We start from the raw sequence: 19,824 nt of genomic DNA, 5'->3' as shown, positions 1-19,824 counted from the left end.
TGTCTTGTGGCAGGTTTTTCATGGGGAAGAGCTGTCTCAGCATGAGGCCTGTTTCCTCCGGGGAAGAAATATCTTAGCAGGAGGCATGAGCCTGCTGAGGCATTCCCTTCCCCTACATGTTCCCACACACCCATAGAACATATTCCATTTCTCTTTAAAGAGAGGTAACTATGGGGAGGAGCATACCTGGCTGTCACCAGATAACTGTGAGGTAGAATTTTAGACAGAATGCTAACACCATTAACATTAAAGAGGGATTTTAGGAAACAAGCTTCATGCTGGGCTCAGGAAAACTGCAGCTTTCTTTCAAAAGATGATAGGTATGAATAAACCCTAAAGAAAAGACAGACTCATAAGGGAAACACAGTTCAGCAGTATTGGTAGCCAGCACATCTTCATCAATGGCAAAGTGAAGAAAAACCACAGAAGAAAAACCACCACCACTGCCTAGCTATACTTGGATTTATTATAGTGAGAGCGCACAGATGAAAATTACCCAAGGGAAGAGATATATTCATGTGGCACATAGAAGAGCTCTATAGGGAAACTTTGTTTATTCTTTCAGAGTAGAGTTTTGACAGTTTTATGCAGGACTCCAGGAAGCTTTATTATTTAGAGTATTTATTAGATTGGAACACTTTAGATAAAATGACATCTAGCATGGTTGACCATTATTTTGTAGGCCTTCAGGAGGTTGTAAATACATGGCCTGAAGTTAGTGCCACAGATCATATTATTAATGCAATATGACTTGACACACCCATGTCCCCATCAAAAGAATTTGTAATAGCAAATTCTAAGGATGTGTAGAATATTTTCTAAGTAATTCCAAAGGCCAGTGTGGCAAAATGGCTCCAAACTCAGGAATGTCACACATAGGTGACATCTGTTGCCATGATAACCCTGCATACCTTCTTGGAGCCCAGTCCTCACACTCAGCCTGGGAACTGCCTACATCACAGCCTAGATAAAAGGCAAACCTTTCCCCACCTTCTTACCCTTGTCTTTTCTCTGTCTTCTCTTTGTCTCTGTTCTTCCCTAATAAAACCTCTACCATGGGAAACTGCTTTGGCCTGGTGTCATATATCCTGATGTGAGCCGCCATCCCAACACAACAGCCAGACCTCTCCTTCGATAAAGTTTTTAATGAACAGCCATGTGTCCTGGACAGACAGTGCTCTCTCTCTCTCTCTCTCTGCTCTCTCTCTCTCTCTCTCTCTCTCTCTCTCTCTCTCTCTCTCTCTCTCTCTCTCTCTCTCTCTCTCTTTTGGAAAAGCATAGAAGTTTCATAATACATTTATTGTCTTAAAAGCTTTTTGTTTTTATTTTTATGTATACATTAGAATTGTATAAATCTGTTAAGGGAGTTTCAAAATTATTTTAATTTTATATGTATGGGTATTTTCCTGCATGTATGTCTGTCACTAGTGCCTGTGGAGGTCACAAGTGGGTATCTGATCCCATGGAACTGCAGTTACAGGTGGTTACAAATCTGCATAATGGTACTGGACATGAACCTTGGTTTTCTTAAAGATCACTCAATACTGTAAATAGAAGAGCTAGTGAAGGATTTTCTGTTGTTGTTTTGTTTAGATAAATGAATGTATAGAATGATAGTAGACTGTAGACTTGGTCAGGTTTAACTCTGTCCTTTAATGAAATCAGACTTAGACTTAGCTGACTGATTTTTAAGGTCAGTGACAGGACCAAGCTGACTCTCTGTCTTTGTGTCTTTACTTTTCAGGCACATGGAATAGTTGGAATTAGTCTAGGTGGACCTTGTATTTAGGGCCTATTTTCTTTCTTAGTTCTATTAAAAATATGACTACTAATGTGTCTACTACAGACAGATGCTAAATTTCTTGGTGGAAAGCACCCATTTGTAAAACAGTTAATGTAATTTCTGTGTTGGGGTTGTTAGTATTCTGTCTAAACTCCACCTCCACAGTTACCTGGCAACAGCCAGGCATGCTCCTCCCCACAGTTACCTGGCAACAGCCAGGTAGGCATGGCCCACCATAAAAGGGGCTGCTTGTCCCCCCTCCTCTCTCTCTTGATCTCTTGCCTCTTGCTCTCTCTGTCTCCTCACCCCTTTCCTTTTCTGTCCCCCCTCTCCCACGTGCTCATAGCTGGCCTCTAATCCTCTCTCTCTCTCTCTCTCTCTCTCTCTCTCTCTCTCTCTCTCTCTCTGCCTCTACTACATTCCTGGCTCCCCTCCCCATGCCCTGAATAAACTCTGTTCTGTACTATAGTGGTACAATGCCCTGAATAAACTCTGTTTTGTACTATAGTGGTACAGTGTGTGGCTGGTCCCTCAGGGGAAGAGATGTCTCCGCATGGGCCCGATGAGACATCCTCTTCCCCCTACCTCTTTACACCTTCACAGAACATACTCTCTTTATCTCTTTATCTTTTTATAAACACATCAAGAATTGTTTACACAAACCTGGGACAGGAGATTCTTGGTATAAAGCATTACAGTCCTGCCATCTAGATTGAAACAAGATGGGAAGGCAGAGAAATCAGCATTTGAGTAACCCAAGGGTAAACACTACACAGTGTACAAAAACATTATGTTTACATTTACCTTTTATGGGCAAAATAACAGTCCAGGCAGTCTCAAAATTCTCTTAGGCCTGTGGATTTGTGCTCCATTTATTTAACCATTTCTGGGTGTTGAATATGATCTTTGTAAACTGCTTTTATGTTTTGTCTCTTATTGTCCCTGATCCCAAGAAAAAAAAAAGTAATAGGCCCTATTGCATACATTTCATGGAAAGGATGACTTTGCCTAGCTTTGTGCTCCCTAGTCTCTTATTGGCCAGTCTCTGATTCATGCTTTTCATTTTCAGCCATTGAATACAGTATTTAAAACTGTGGTAAAGCAATAAAGTGCTTAAAATGCAAAAATGAACACACTTTGATTTTTTTTTTAACTTTTATGTGTAAAGGTGTTTTGCTTGCTTGTATGTCCCTGGACCACATTCGTGCTTGGTAACCACAGATGCTAGAAGACAGCATTGGGTACTTCTGGTATTGGAGTTGCAAATCGCCATGTGGGTGCTGGCAACAGAGCCAACCACAGTCCTCTGAAAGAGAAGCTAGTGCTCTTGGCTTCTCATTCATCTCTGGTCCAAACCATTTTTTACATGGTATGTTCAGTAACATTACTATAGTGTGCAACAGACATTACCACCATTCATCAGTAGATCCCTTTCATCTTGACCTAAGATGCTTCTGTTACTACCTCCAGTCCCAAAACACAGTGTCCTATTTTCAGTCTCTCTTTAGTACTTGAAGTATCTGGTGCTTTTTCTTAGCAAATTTTCATAATTATGTTGTTGCACTTATTAAATTTCCTAAGTCTAAATAATATTTCATTGTGCCCTCCCCAGCCTTGAGCAGACTGAACAGACCTTGCATGCCACACAGGACCTTAACACCTAGGTGAAGTCACCCTCTTTGTTTACACTTGGAGCTTCCTACCAGAACCTAGAAGAACAGACTGACTGCTGAGCCTGCTTTGTGACAGGATCCAGCTGAAACAAAGGACTGGTTCAGTGTACCCAGACATTGTGCTGTTTAAAGTATATTAAATAGAAGGCTCTCTGTGTGTGTGTGTGTGTGTGTGTGTGTGTGTGTGTGTGTGTGTTTCATTTGTGAATCCAGAGCATTTTGGTGGGTGGTGAGGATTGTGTGCTGTTGCCACCAGCAGGGTGATTTGAGTAGTGATAATTATGATATTCAGCATATGAGTATTTGTCTACATAAATGTATATTTACAGCATGCATGTAGAGGGCAGAAAATGATGGATGTCCTGAAACTGGAGTTACAGAGGGTTCCAAGCTTCCTTGTGGGTGCTGGATACTAAGCTTTGGTCCTGTGCAAGAGAAGCAAATGTTCTTAAGTGCTGAATCATCTCTTCAGCTCCAGTATTTTATTTTTTCTCCCCAGAAGTTTAATTATGAGTTTTAGTTAGCATACAAACTCATGGGATTTATCACAGAATTTTCATGCATATCTATCATTTGTTCATGCCTCCCTCCAGCTCCTACTCCTTTGTTCCAGTTGATATCTGTCATGGACCCCTTCTGCTTCCACAGTATTAAATCTGAATATTTTCTAGTTTATCTATTTTTTTGTTCTTGTGCTTTTCATACCATATCCAAGAAATATTGCCAAGTCCACTGCCAAATAGTCACCTATTTTTTCTTTCTAGAGCTCAATAGTTTTGGTTTTATGTTTAAGTCCATTTTAAAATCAATTTTGAATTACTATTTATATATAATGTAAGCTAATGGTCCACCTTTCTTTGCATGTGATATCCCAGTTTCACTAGCTCTCTTCATTTAAAAGAATGTCCCATTGTATTTCTTCTGGAGAAACCCCTTTAAATACAGATGAACCTGGATTCCACTGTACTTAATGTCCTCAGTTGTAAGTAACTAAGTAGAAAACTGATGGTTAAGGTAAGGGAAAAGGCTGGGCAGTGATGGCGCATGCCTTTAATCCCAGCACTTGGGAGGCAGAGGCAGGTGGATTTCTGAGTTCAAGGCCAGCCTGATCTACAGAGTGAGTTCCAGGACAGCCAGGGCTACACAGAGAAACCCTGTCTCGAAAAAAAAAAAAGTAAGGGAAAAGGTCCTGAGAAGAGAGATAGGAGTGGTCTTAAACCAAGCTTATCTCACCTTATCCTTGAGTAGCCACAGATTGCTTTCTCTGAATTTGTGTCACATGAGTTATGTCATATGACTAAATGTGCACACCAATTAACTCATTGTATATTTGTTTTAGCTAACAAATTTTTCTTGTAACTCTAAGTGAAGGTAAGGTAGCACTTTACATCTGGATATGATTACAGTAATTGGATTGATTAAACATCACTCAGAGGCACTTGCACTTACTTATTTTGGTTATTGGTGTGTTTGAGATAGGCTCTGGTTGCATTGCTAGCTAGCCTCTGTTGGCTTGAACTTAAAACAGATTTGTAATTTGTTTTAAGGCTAAAGACTTATAAGTTAACTTTTATCCTTTGCTTTATCTCCTTGAACATAGCACGGTTATTGAAAAGGCTAAAGTTCTCTACCCACTAATTTTGTTCTTAGGTGGCTCTTATTTGTATAGTTTTTTTTTGTGTGTGTGTCACAGTTTTTAAATTGTATTTGTAAATTGACTGTAGAGTAAACAAAAGTGTTGTCATAGTGGAATACAGTTGCTCTAGCCAGTTGCTTCTTGCCAGGGTTACTTCAGTCCACTTCACAGATTAACTAATGTGAGGTTGTTGGTATCAGGCTCCGGAACCCAGTGACATCACATCTAGGCAACCCCCACATTATTGCTAAGGCAACTGCCATACATTCCCAGAATCTACCTGGCTACCTCACCTTTACCTGGGAGAGGATATGTCACCATCCATATAAAACAGGTGGAACCCCCTGACCTCACTCTCTTCTTCCATCTTCTTCTATTTCTCTTCCCCCACCCCCCGTGTTTGCCCTATCTCCTGAATAAACCCTCCCCCTTGGAACTGTTTGATCTGGTGTTGTGTGTTCTAAGCTGCATACAGACTGGATATGACAACAGTCTTCAACCTCTCAAAGCTCACCTCCTTGGACTTACTTCCTCCAGCAAGGCCATACCTGTTAATCCCTTCCAAATAGCACCACCAGATGACAAGTGTCCAAATATCTGAGTCTGTGGGGACATTCTCATTCATTTGACTGCATATAGTTACATTTAATGACTGTGACATACACATTAATAGAATTCTCAAGTCATTTGCTTTTAAAAGGAGGTGTATAGATTCGGAATTTTGAACCAGTAATTTTGTAATAGGAATTCCTTTGACTCTTAAGGGATGAAGTCTTTAGGGCTGGCAAATAAGCTACTTAAGGAGAATTTAAGAGAAGCATGGAAATTCTGGGCTTCATAATGAGGACACCACTGAACACCCTTGCACATGCCTAGAGCAAGTTTAGAAGCAAACTCTTCTGTCTGCAGAATTAGTAATTTATTCTCAAGGCCTTTTACATATGCCACCTAAAACATATAAATTGTCTTTCTCACTCCTGTGACTTAGCTGAAAATGTCTGTGTATCTTTACCTATCTTTCATATATATATGATGTCATTAATACAAATGTTGGAAAGAGAAACCAAATTAAAGGTCATTTAAAAAATTAAGAGTCATGTGTGTTGATAAAATATGTTTTAAAGATTCTCATAAACCAAAGCCAATTTGACTTTGATAGTGTATGTAAGGCTTCATATAATAAACTTTGATATAAACTTAGATAATTATAGAAAGCTATATGTGAATATTGTATTTATGAATGATAATGCAGTGATAGCCTAACTTGTAGCTAGAAAAATTTGACTTTGTGCCTCTTTGGATCTAACAATGACTTAACTGGCTTACTAGTTAGTCCCTAAGCCTGAAGCTTGAGACATGACAGCATTTAGTAATCATGGTGTTGTATGGCACAGTGTTGCCTTACGAATGCCAGTGTTTTTGTCCTCTGCCCCCACTCCCTTCTCTTGTCTGTCTGCCTTTACCCAGTCTGCAGGCCTCACCCCTCTCCCTTCTCCCAATAAACACCCTTATACCTGACCTCTCTCATGTAGTAATTTCTCAAGAGCACATCTTGGCATGGAACTGCAGTAATACCCCCTTGCTGTATTATATTTCAGCCTCATGTATTAAATTTATTACAACAATAATCAGCCCCTTAGGATGTGTTCTTTTAATGAACTTCTTGGGGGATGCATTTGTATGGCGAATGTGTTATACTGTGTGTGTGTTTGCTTGAGTGGCTAGCATGACACGGTTTAGGAGCCATTTTAGGTCAGATGATGAAGGGAATATTTTAGTAGATTGTTTAACTAGTTAGTGGTAAAAAAAAAAAGTAGGTAACTGTAATGTTGGATTTATTGATGTTTTATGCAAAGTGAATGTTAAGTGTTGTTATTCAGGAGGGCATAGATTCTTTCTCCATCAACCTCTCTGACCAAGATGAAAAGTTGAAAAGTGTTTACATATGAGGCTTAAATTGTAGGGAGGATGTTCTCTGGACCTGGGCTCTACCTATCTTCGTAGGCAGCAGGTGGAAAGCTGCCAATTTGTTACAGCAGCAACCTTGGGGTCCCCTGCACAGCCACACACACCCAGTTAGGGAGTTGTCGCATGCTGCCTCCTCCGTAGCCTCTGCTAACATCAGAGGAACAGAGTTTTCTCTTGGCCACAAGCTGTGGAACAGGACCTGCCTGCCTCACTGCTCTGTAGCAGCACTCACTGGCGGTTCTATCTCTTTTTCTGCCGGTGGGTGGTCATGTTATCTCTTTTTAACTCAGGATGTTTTACACAGTAGTTTTAGTCCAAACAAAAACAACAACAAAAAACATCAGTCAGAGTCTAAGAACACAGAGAACAAACAACACAGACAGCTCACCCCTGCCACGGGCAGCACAGAGACTAAATTGTACAGTCAGGACATAAAAAGACTGTCAGAAAAACGTTTTAGAGCTGCACGGCCTGCTGGGAAATGTAGTTCCCAGGCTGGCCACCATCTTGGATGTAGTCTAACGGCGACAGAAGAAACACAGAAACAAATTTAAAGACACAGGACCCTATTACATTTAAACACACTCATCCGCGTCTGGACTTAACAGCCAACCAAACGCCAGTTCCGATGGGGTAGGTCCTCGTACCTTCCCCTATAGTAGGAGAACCCCGTCTCCTTCATTCAGAGAATGGGCAGTCAGGATGAAATCCCGACCCTCCTTGTCTTCTGGGACGTCTCCCAGATTTGCAGCTTGCGGGAACACCATCCGCTAGCGCTGAGACTCCTCAATCTGGAAGCGCACCTGTCAGAAAACCAGATGTGCAGCTTGCGGGAACACCATCCGCTAGCGCTGAGACTCCTCAAGCTCGAAGCGCACCTGCTAGAAAACCAGAAATCAGAACACAGAAAACAAAATCAGTAGTACTGCACTCAGACAACAAGACACAGATTCAGCAGCTGCACACTCAGACACCAAGACACACACACACACACACAGACATAAACCCACCTCCAAGGGGTCTTCGTGAGTTCTGGGTGGTCCCACAAATCCTGGACAAGCTTCCCGGTCAGGGAACCAAAATGAAAGGACTCAAAGGGGGATTCTCACTCAAGTCTCAGGACGGCGCCCACCCAAAAAACTCATGAGAGACCAACTTGATGTAAACACATGAGGCAGTGTAATATCAGAGCTCTGGGCCAGTCCATATCTCCATATCTCACATAGGGGATAGAGGGACTGACCTCGAAGCTCTAAGAATTAGGACTTATATAGTCAAGGGGTGGGGGAATTGGGAGATTTTTATGTGGATATACACTATTGGTTGTTTTACATCAGCAGACTGTACCAGTCTAAGTTAACATAGTATCTAGTTAATTGCAGTTTCTTGGACCTTGAGAAGACCTCAAGGGGAGGGAGAAAGGGTCTGGAGGAACACCAGATGGCCCATTACTCATTTGGACATATCTCTGTTCTTCTAAGGATGTCTTTGTATATTTTTTATCTATGTGTCTGGCCAAGTCCTTGGGAGGCTCAACAGGCCCTTGTCCTTGGTCCTATAACTCTATGTTTTCTGTAACTAATTAACTGGGCCCAAACCTGCTGACAGGCATTTTTAACTATTTAGGTTAGGAAAAGGAATCACAGGGCCCTGTTATTTTATTAGTTTGGGCCTATGACCCAACCTGCGGGCCCTAGGTTATTTGTGAGGGACGAGGAGGATTGCAACCTGGAAGAACGGGCGAGCGAGAGAGAGAATGGACTCAAGGAAGCAAATGCTTGTCAAGAGTCATATATTTTGGCACCAAGTGCTTATTTATAATACATTTTTCAAAGGGAGGGGTAAGAGGGATCCAGGTGATGGGAAAGTTGGATCCAGGTGTTGGGAAAGTACAGAATCTTCTCGGCCTGTGCCCTAAAACAATGGCGGTCCAACTGCCTACTTCAAAAGATACGGTACACTGCTTTACATCTAAAAATCTATTTGTAACTATCAAACAGAACCTTGTGGTTGCTAGGGAGATGAAGCTGCAGGAGACATTGTGCAGGTGGGGAGAAGTAGGGGGTGAGGGTAAGAGGCAAGGGTCCTGGCTTCTGACATCTCCCCCTTCTCTGTTTAGATGGAGAGGGCATCCTGTGATCAATCCCAACTACATGAGTTTAGAATTTGGAGGTCAAATTGTGGGGGGGTCTTAGACGAGTTCATAACCCCAAGACATTAATGTGAGACGAGTCACGTTGATGGTCAAAGGCTTTAGGCTATCGACAATGGGCAACATCAAGGGACCCCGAGGTGGGTGAAAGGAGGGTGAGGACCCTGTCTTAGGCTATGTAGGCTGCACCCACTCCCAGCACCACGCACTCCTTTCCGGCTGCATTGGGTGGGCCCCTGGGAAGTGGACCTACAATAATCCCGTCATTGGGCCAACTCACAGCCATCCTAATCCCTGTGTGAATGTCTAGGTTATCAGCCATTTGTCATTTGGGGTATAATATTGTCATAATGGAAGACTCCCCGATATTAGAGGACCACATCAAAGGCAGGCCTTAGTTTAGAAAAAAGCCAATTTTTGTTGGGATGATCAAGAGGCCAGGCTCCCTAGCGAGAGAAACGAGGGCAGAGCCAGGTATGCCAGGAACTTTTCTTGAGGGTGTGGAAGTCTAGGGGTCGGCCATAGGGGGAGGCAGGGGGCTGGCAGCTGGGCCTGTCTCCGGCAGAGTCACTTCTGGATCTCCCTCAATCTTCAGTTGATGGTAATGAACTTCAACCGGCTTCTTGATGGCAGCATCAATCTGGTTCATAACAAAACTTGTGAGACGGTTAAAGGCCCAAGGGCCAAAAGACAAAAGCAATAAAATACCAACAAAAGGTCCTAGTAAACTAGGCAATAGGGTAGTAAGCCAAGGTGAAGTAGAGAACCAATTTTGATACCATGACTCTTGTTGTTCTCTGGCTCTTTTTCTTTCCTCTAAACTCTTTTTGACCTTGTCCAGGCTATTTTGGACAAGGCCTGTCTTATCAGAGTAAAAGCAACATTCTTCTCTGAGGGCTACACAGAGACCCCCTTCCTTAAGGAAGACAAGGTCAAGTCCTCTCCTGTTCTGTAACACCACCTCAGAAAGAGAAGCCACAGAGTCCTTAAGGTCTTGTATTCCTTCTCTCAAATTATTTAAATCTTTATCAATGAGAGACTGAAGATGGGCATAATGATTATTGGAGGTGACTAGAGAAGCAATGCCTGTTCCTGCGCCAACAGCGCTGATTCCTAATATGACAGACAACGTAAGGGCTGTCAGAGGCTCTCGTTTGATCCTAAGAGAAGGATCTTGATCTAGAATATTAAGAAAAGACTCTGAGTCATGAATAAGAAAATGAGGAAGAATGGTAACAACTACACAATAATCTCTGGTCCTTAAAAATTCAAAATTGGAAATATATAATGTCAATCCAGTGGCACAGGCAAAATATGTACCATTGGATGCAATGGTATATAAAAAGGTATTATTTAAAATCAATATCTGATTGCAAATAGGGACCAAATCTTGGGGGGGGGAAGCATAGAGGGCCCCAAAAGGCAAAGGCCCATGCCCGAAATGGAACCAAGAGTGAGACCTCCTTCAGGTGAAGTGGCCCATAATAACAAATTGCTATTATCAGAAAAGAAGGGAGGGGTAAAAATAGCTATTCCCTCATAAAAAGGGAGAGTAGGTGAAAAACAAATCCAACATTCTCGATATTGATATTCACTGGTATTATGAATAGCTTCAAGGGAGGCATTTGCCAAAGAAATAATAAGGTCAGCAGAATTAGGAGGACCCGCAGGTATAGTGGGCTGGAATAAGGCAACCTGGGGGGAGGTGGGGAGAGATAAAATGGCTGGAACAATAGTTCCAGGCCTGGTGACGGGCTTGGCTGGTGGCCGAGGGTGCTGTAGGGCAGGATTAGGGCCCACAGCAGCAACATTTTTATTAGGGATACTCTTAAGGAGCTTAATTCTAAAAATGAGTCCCGGGTCTGAGCAGGTGAGTGAAAAGGTCGAGCATTCTCTTAGACGTAGACCCCACTCATACCCTTGGCCTGTCCAGTCTTTACTCTTTCCTACATCCGTAAAGGATATAAGAAGAGGGACACACCATTTGAATGCACACCAGGATTTAAATGGTTGGGCGGTCTTAATTCCTAGTTTATCCTGTAAATATGTATGTAGAAACTTTCTCCTTAAAGTGATATAATCCCAGGAAGAATGGGGTCTCCAATATGCATCTCCTGTGGTTTCACAGCCCCAAGATGCACAATAATAATCAGAGCTATAGCCACATTTATAATTTTGAGAGCGATCACGGTGAGTAGGTCCAGGGCATACATAAAGGCCAGATGGATCATTGGCCAAGGAGACTCTCCTATCAAAGGAATTACATCCTATAAGGTGGCCATCATAATTGGGGTTAGGTGCATCAACAGGCTGACTTTGGGGCCAATAATGAGAGGGGGTCCCCAATCTGCACTGGCTCCCAGGGCAAGAGTACAAAGATCCACCTCTAAAGAGGGCCATGAAGGCTGGGTTCCAAGTGAAGAGCTGGAATTAACAATGTCTCCTGCTTGATTTATTATGACCCAAGTAAAGTTATAAATCTGATATGGGGAGTGTTGGGATTTAATACTCACAGTTGGATAAATCTGAAGTATGAGCAGGAGGAGTAGGAGAAATAAGGCGACTGGATGCATCTTTCTGAAAGGAAGCACAGTTAAGAACCATTCTCAGGGAGTATCCCTGGGGTAGAGTTAGCCAATTTTACTAGTCTTTCTGGTAGCCATCTGGCGTTTTGTTCCTTTGAATCATATATGCACGCATGTCCCTTCCCCCAGATAAGGACTGGGTCAGGACCATTCCACTTATATGTCAACGGATCTTTCCACATGACTTTGGCATAGGAGTCTGCTGTAGTAGGATGCCAGAACCTATCTGCTGCAGACTTTCCTTTTTCATCAAGGGTCAAAAAATTAAGAACAAATAGTGCATGATTTAACAAAATTTTATGATTCCCCTTTTGTGGGTATAAAATGCCCCCTGAATGTTGTAATTTTAAGAACATGTTTTTTAAGGTCTGATGTGCCCTTTCTACAATGCCCTGTCCTTGGGGGTTATATGAAATACCAGTAACATGTTTAATATTAAGCTGGGCACAGAACTGTTTAAAGGAGACGCTGGTATTATGGACAGCCTCAAAAAAAGCATTTACCAAGGAAATAATGAGGTCAGCAGAACTAAAATATCAAAAGCCATAATGGGACAAGCTAACAATGAGCAAACGATCATCTTAAAATGTTTGCCTCAGATTACTATATAATCTGTAACAAGTATGTCCCATTAGTAAGGCTATGATGGACGTGATTTTAGGAAAACTTTTTGTTATTAATATATTTTTCTCTTTATTATTATTATTAATAATATCACCAAGCAATAGCATTTCCCTTTATAGAGATCACCTAGCAGATCTCTATAGATCTACGAAAATGTACTGTCTTATACTATATAGGCAAATAAATAACTTTTTAAATCTTAATAATAACTCTATAAAAATTCTTAAAATTATATCAATAATTGTTAATTATTTTTATTATTGATATATTTATTATTATTATTATTATTATTATTATTATTATTATTATATTAATATAACCAAGTAATAGCACTCTCCTTTGTAGCAGATCTCTGTAGATCCACAAAGATGTACTATCTTATAATAATATTATATAGGCAAATAAATGACTTCTTAAATCTTAGTGATGACCCTATAAAAACTTCTAAAATTATATCAATAATTATTAAGCTCTTTTATAACAAAACTGTTATTAAATCTCTCAAACATAATTAAACTATAATAAAAATTCTATCAATCTCCCGAGTATTATCAATTAATTATCTCGAGAGAAATAGTAACTGAATCTTCTCCTGCTTTTTTTTTTTTTTTCCCCACAAGACATGGTGTGGGAGAGACGGCGACGGGACTCAAACCCACGCACCAAGAGACGGTGCGCCCTCTGCGGGCGGGAGCCTTAAGGGCTGAGCCACCGGCGGTTCGCTGAATCTTCTCCTGCTTAAAGCACATTTCAAGAGGTCATAAAACACTTAGCCTAAATTACTAAAAATTCCACAATTTATTATAAATACCAGAACAAAAAAATATTATCTAGATTTATCTATATAAAACTTTACTAATTTCTTAAATTATAATTTCAAACTTTCTGCAAACCTATAAAGATAAACAGGTGATAAATGTCTAGCTAAATAATTACTTCTAATGGGTATTCATGTAAACATTTTATGTTGTAAACTTCTATTTCAATTTATGACTTGAAATTTGGTGTGAACTTGTGATGAACCTTGTAACATGTGACCATGTACTCTGAAAGATGTATAAGTTCTGAGAGCAAAAAGATAAGAATTAGTTAGTTAGAATGGTCAGTTAGAATAGTGAGTTAATTAAATTAGTGAATTAGAAATTAGCGAGTTAGGAATCAATTAATTAGTTAAGACCCCATCACTTAGAATTTTACTTTGTTAGAATCTCTTCCTCTCCACTCAGGACCTTTTCACGTTTCCCCTCAGATAGCTTTTATAAAATATTTTTTACACTTAATAAACTCCATAGCAACTTTTTTTTTAAATGTCTTTTTTTTTTTCTGTGACCCAGCAGTTAGAGCCCAGCAGTTCCTGTTGAGATAGAACAAAGCCACCTTGCATAATCTTCTGTTGTTAGACTACAGGTGTTAATCACCCTAGCCAGCAGTCTCTTATCCTCAGAAGAAGTTTTTAGGATAGTTCTCTCTCTCTCTCTCTCTCTCTCTCTCTCTCTCTCTCTCTCTCTCTCTCTCTTCCCATGTCGGGGCTGGGCTGGACCCCAGCAGGGATGGTCTTAAGAAGTTTATTGTAAAGGTGAGGAAGTTTTATTGTAAAGCCTCCTGAGGATGTACTGCCTGGTCACCTGGCCGCTCAGACCCAGGGCTCAGAAGAGGAAGCAGGCGCAAGGTAGGAAGCGGGGGTGGGGGGTGGGGTACTGCAAAGTCTGCCAAGACTCGGAATCAGAAGCTGCGGGTGTCTGTAAGGAACCTGTGATCGGGTAACAGGAAAGGCTAGGTGGAAGGAATCTGGAGGAGAGGCAGAGAAACAGCAAAGGACCAAGAAATGTGAAACTTGTTTTCTGGAGATGGAGAATGTCTCTCAGCTCACGAACCTGAGGAAAAAAAAGGCAGTTTCGCATATCAGAAAGAGAGAGAAGGTTGGAAAGGCGAGCATGGGGAGGGGAGCAGAAGGTGCCCTGAGAGAAGGCCAGTCAAGATTATGAAAGCGGCGGCTTCACCCTGAAGTTCAAAGTCTCTGGGTCGGGGAAAGCAGCCTGCTGCTGTTGCTGCTGCGGCTGCCTAGGGAGCTCAGCCCCTGTGAGAGAGTGACAGGAAAGATTCTTTCTCCATCAACCTCTCTGACCAAGATGAAAAGTTGAAAAGTGTTTACATATGAGGCTTAAATTGTAGGGAGGATGTTCTCTGGACAGATTGAACTGATAAAGCAACCTGAGAATAACATATTTTGATAAGGTTTATTTGGCATTAATCTTTTGTCTTGTGTTAATTGGACATTTAAATTTTCAAATTTCCTATTTCCCTTGATAGAAGATCAATGAAGAGTACATTATGGTATAACATTGACTTATTTTTTTCTCCCCATACAGAAGTTCCACACACCATGAGGCAGTGTTGTAGGAAGCAAGCAGAAAATGATGGCTGGGAAATAGGTGTGTTTTAATGATTAAAGATATTTACATGTCTAGATAATTTTTGTTATTTTTATGTTATGATATGGCTTCAGGTATAACATGTGACTTTATACACCAACTCTGTATTTTCACTGTTCATAAACTCTAACCCTTAAAGTTTACTTTACTATCAAGGATTTTGTCCTGAGGAAGTAGATATTCTTGCACAGAACAATTTAATATATTTTAGTTTATCTCAGCATTGCTAGAAATACTGAGAATTGGGGAAAATATATAAGTATCTAGTACATCATGTTGTCAGTTAATCATCTATATAGAGTAAAACATTTTCTTTTTATGTGTCAATTTTTGAGAAAATACAGTGAACATATAAAATTTTAATAATCAGTAAAAACAAATCATTTGCAGTTTGGACAACACATACCACTGTTGTCACCTGTAGCTTTACTTTAAAGACATGATAATCAAAACAGTGAAGCCTAATTATTTTAGAGTTAAAAAAGTGAGACTGTATTTATAAATCTATCAGGGGGCTTTTAAGTTAATTGTGTGGCAGGGAGCTGTAACTGTTGTTTATTGTCTTGCCTTTTCTTGGTTGATTAGGAGGAGTACATGGCTGCCAAGATCCAGATGCTGGAGGAGCAGTTCTGCTATGCAGCAGGATGGGACGCTGTCTGAAATATTTAGTGGAATACAGAGGTTGAGTACATTTAACTTTTTTGGTGCCCAATTTTATTGTGAACTTTTTAGGATTAAGGAAAAAAATGTTTTAATCCTCAATTATTTATAGTCTGTATTATTTACTTTTCTGTTGCTATAAAAAAATACTATGACCAAGGCAGTTTATGGAAGAGATTATTTTGGCTTGTGCTTCCAGAAGGATGAGACTATCATGGCAGGGAGCTGGGAGATCACATGTTAAACCCCAAACATGAACAGAGAGAGTGACCTGGAATTGAGGCTAGTCTGCATACCATCCTCAGAGCCTGCCTCTAGTGAGGTGTTAAGTCAACACCAGGGTTCAGATATTTGAGCCTATGGTAGACATTCTCATTTAAACCACTACATTCCACTCCCAGGCCCCAAAGGCTCAGAGACCATTGTTATAATTCAAAGTGTATTCAATCCTACTTCAGAAGCCCCCATAGTCTTCCACAGTCTCAATAAAACCCCGTGAGTTTGAATAGTGAATTAATTACAGCATACAATGTCACAGATATACATTACTATTCCTAAAAGGAGGAATGGGGGCATAGTCAGAAAATACTGGACCAAACAAGACCGATAATGCAGCATGTAATCACCGAATCCCCAGCTCAGCAATTCCCAGCTGTGGGGCATGACCCATCTGAAACCTGATATTTACATGACAATTCATGACAGTAGCAAAATGACAGTCATGAAGTAGCAAAGAAAATAATTTTATAGTTGGGAGTCACCACAACGGAAGGAACTGTATTAAAGGGATACAGTATTAGGAAGGTTGAAAGCCAGTTCTCTAGCTTAATATCTGATGTCGGAGGGCTTAGCTGGCTCCAACCCTCCATCTTTTCTGCCTGCAGAATATATTTCTAACAGGCTGGTTCCACTCTGAAAGCTATTCTTCCTGGCAGATGTCTCACAGCTTTGGTGTCTTCAACATCTTGGAATCTGTAGAGTGACCCAGGCTTCACTTCATGGATCTTCATGCAGCAACTCAGGATTAGGATTGGCCCTGAGGTCCTTTGTGGTGCATGCTTGTGATTTTCCCAAGAAAGGATCTGATGTTCTTTTTTGCTTGAGAAATGGTACATACACAGCAGAAAACATTTGGTTTTGCCAAAGAAGTCAGGAGAGGGCCATATTGTCAGTCTGGAAAGGGTATCTCTAAGGAGCAGGCCCTTAACAGGACTGACTCCATATTTGTAATAGGAAAGAAAACAAGTTTGAAGTGAAGTTGTTTTGAAGTGCTGTGATAACCAGAAGTTGTTTTGATAATCAAAAGTAGTTTTGAAAACCTTATGAAAAAAAATATTTGTGCATTAAAATAAGTTGTTTTGAATAAGTGTGATAACCAGTCATAAGTGTGATAACAAAGTCATAGCCTCACAGATAACAAGACACATCTGGTTATCTGCCGTGTATGTCAGAAATAACCCTAATTCAAGCATAAAAAGGAGCCCTTGGCCGGAGCACTTCATCACACTGGTAGCAATGGTTACCCAGCATGATCCTCCTTTCAGGCCTCCTCTGTAGTGGAGAGCCCAAGCACTCTGCAGCATTGATCATCAAAGAGCAGCCAAGAGACTGAGCAATCGTCAAGGAGACAGCCAAGAGACTGAAGCCTCTCACTTTGTGGTCAAACACTCTCTGGACCTGAGCTGCTGGAAACCACAGAATGCCCTTATCTTGGTGGTCAAGCACTCTCCCAACCTAAGCTGCTGGAAACTACAGTCATAAGGACTCAGGTCTTATAACTCATGAATAGTAATGTACTTACTGCTGTGTTTATTTCTTCGGTAATTAGCAACTTACTATTTGTGTTTATTGTATTGATATTGATAGAGTCAATGCATAGAAAATGTGGCAATACCTCTTGTTACAATAGCTTTAGCATTGGTGATAATATATTGTTTGCTGTGCATTATTAAAGAGCATTTAAATATCAAACCTCTGTCTCTGGCATACTGTCTCTCCTCTTGGGGAACTGACCATCTCACAGTCAATCCTGTATACGATTCCTGAGTGGAGAGGACCTGTCATTCCTCTTCCCACAGGGACCCTAAAATGTGCCCTTCCCCCAGGCCTGAGAAGGCCTGCAAGTCTTTTACCACAATAGATCAAGCAATTGTAGGACCTAGGAGAGGCATTGCATTACCAGCCTTAGCGCCTTGGAGCAGGCTACCTGAGCTAAGAAGAATGGACTGCCTGCTGAGCTAGCCTTGACACCTTCCGGACTGCTATCTCCTTGCCCAGCCCCTGGGCTGAACCGAGAAGAGATTCTGGAGGGTGGGGCTTTCCCTTTATATGTGAAAGCCAATTATGAAATTTCAGGCCTTGATCAGAGAACTTTGTCTTGGCCTCATCTCTTCTTGCCCTCCGTCCCCTTTCATTCCCAGCCCCCCTTTCAGGTGAACCCAGTTGACTTGTGGCCGCGGGCGGCTACACTAAAACTTTATCACAACCTGCTCATGACAGAAAACATACTGGGCTCGAGACAGTATCACTTAATTACCTTTTTGTTTTTGTTTTTGCCGTCTCTTCTATCAGCTCTATCTACTCTTCCTGGGACTAATCTCTGCAGTGGTTTAGTAGTTTGTCTTGTGGGTTGATGAAGATATCTGGAAATTTTAACTTATGTATAGTTTTAGCTATGCACTTCCTGTCTGAAGACTTATCTATTGTGATGGTTTGGACAGGAATGGCCCCCATAGGTTCATGTGTTTGGATGCTTGTCCCATAGGGAGCTGCACTATGAGGTGTAGCTTTATTGGAGTATGTGTGGCCATGTTGTGTGGCCATGTCACTGTGCAAGTAGACTTTGAGGTTTTAATAGATGTTCAAGCTACGCCCAGTGTGGTCACAGTCCCCTGCTGCTACTTACAGATCAAGATGTAGAACTCTCACCTCCTTCTCCAGCACCATGTCTGCCTGAATGCTGCCATGATTCCCACCATGATGATAATGGACTGAGACTCTGAAACTGTAAGTCAGCCCAATGAAATGTTTTCCTTATAAAAGTTTCCTTGGTCATTGTGTCTCTTCACAGTAATAAAACTCTAAGATACCTACTCACCCACTTTCTTTTGCACAGTGAGACTGTTCCATCAGTTTCTGCTCCTACCTCCAAATTATTTATTTATTTAATTTTATTTTCCTTGTTTTTGATTCCAAATAACCTCTTTCTGAGTTTTCATCCACCCAATCTAGATTCTTTCCTTTCTGATCATTTTAGCACTTGTCTTTGTTTATTGGGTATTACTCTACAATTTTTTCTTAATTTTGAGTCTTCTTATAGTCACTTTTGTGTATGTTTATCCCCACAGCAAATTGTTCACAATATGTATTGCATTTTTTTAAACCTGTGCAGCTGGCTGATACATGTTTAGCATTTAAGATCTCTATTCATACATCACTGCTTGATTGCTTGGTTTAGATGATTTTACATTGTTTCTCTGGGGCCAAGACTCTTAATGTATGTGCATATTAGCACTCTTCAGTCCTTAGTGTAGTTCCTTGTTATGTAGACAAAAGCTGGAGCTACATTTTCATTACTGTGGTTTTGTATTGTTGTCTCTGTGATGACTGAATCATTCAGGACAGGTTTGTTAAGTTAAAATTAAGTACTAATCAATCAAAATAGTTGCATTGCTTAATGAGGGCAGATCATACTGTTTGTTTATTATCTATTTATTTTTTAATTTTTTGAGACAGGGTTTCTCTGTGTAGTTCTGGCTATCCTGGAACTCACTCTGTAGACCAGGCTGGCCTCAAACTCAGAAATCCACCTGCCTCTGCCTCCCAAAGACTGCCTGGCTAGATCATACTGTTTATAATTACAAGTTTTGCTGGTAAATGTTACTTTAGATTGGATCCTAGTACAGTTTTTAGAGTTGGTCTCTAGAGTATGCAAAATTTTCTTCAATGTATCTTGGCAAATTTAATTTCTTAGACTTTGGTCACATATACTCTGAGAAACTAAGAATGTTAAAAACAAAAGCAAAATCACTACTTTTTAAATCACTAGTTAAGAATCTCCTTAATTCTCTATAGCACCTTACTCACATGGGAGGAAGTGAAGGAGGAAAAGATTGCAGTAATTACTATTTTAATTTTAATTATTTGGTCTTATTATTTGGTGTCTTTGTTTTTCTCTGGTGTTTGGTTTAAAAATGTTGTGGTCCTTTCTGATTCTTTTATTAGTAGGGAGAGGCTGACTGCACAAAGACCCTTGGCTTTTGTGGTTTTGAGCCCTCTGATCTTTTGTCTGAGCTGTAGCCTGCAGCATGT

General features: G+C 40.7%; 2 long non-coding RNA genes across 4 annotated transcripts; one reads left to right on the top strand and one right to left on the bottom strand.

The window, feature by feature from the left end:
- Positions 1–6,387: 6,387 nt before the first annotated feature.
- LOC143433908 (uncharacterized) lies at positions 6,388–13,846 on the bottom strand. Of its 2 annotated transcripts, XR_013070312.1 has the most exons (3): positions 11,726–12,695; positions 8,071–9,852; positions 6,388–7,938 (listed from the first exon to the last, which is right to left on the bottom strand). It is a non-coding gene; the product is annotated as an uncharacterized LOC143433908 (long non-coding RNA). The 2 variants fall into 2 exon arrangements; XR_013070311.1 differs by having other exon boundaries at positions 6,388–9,852; positions 11,726–13,846.
- Positions 13,847–13,863: 17 nt separating this feature from the next.
- Positions 13,864–17,484, top strand: LOC143433812 (uncharacterized). 2 transcript variants are annotated; one of them, XR_013070313.1, is made up of 4 exons: positions 13,864–14,090; positions 14,791–14,853; positions 15,439–15,534; positions 16,398–17,484. It is a non-coding gene; the product is annotated as an uncharacterized LOC143433812 (long non-coding RNA). The 2 variants fall into 2 exon arrangements; XR_013070314.1 differs by having other exon boundaries at positions 13,865–14,090; positions 16,449–17,484.
- Positions 17,485–19,824: the final 2,340 nt, after the last annotated feature.

The sequence above is a fragment of the Arvicanthis niloticus genome, unplaced genomic scaffold (assembly GCF_011762505.2).
Source record: "Arvicanthis niloticus isolate mArvNil1 unplaced genomic scaffold, mArvNil1.pat.X pat_scaffold_459_arrow_ctg1, whole genome shotgun sequence".
Classification (NCBI taxonomy): Eukaryota; Metazoa; Chordata; class Mammalia; order Rodentia; family Muridae; genus Arvicanthis; species Arvicanthis niloticus.
This window is presented reverse-complemented; position numbering and strand designations above follow the sequence as displayed.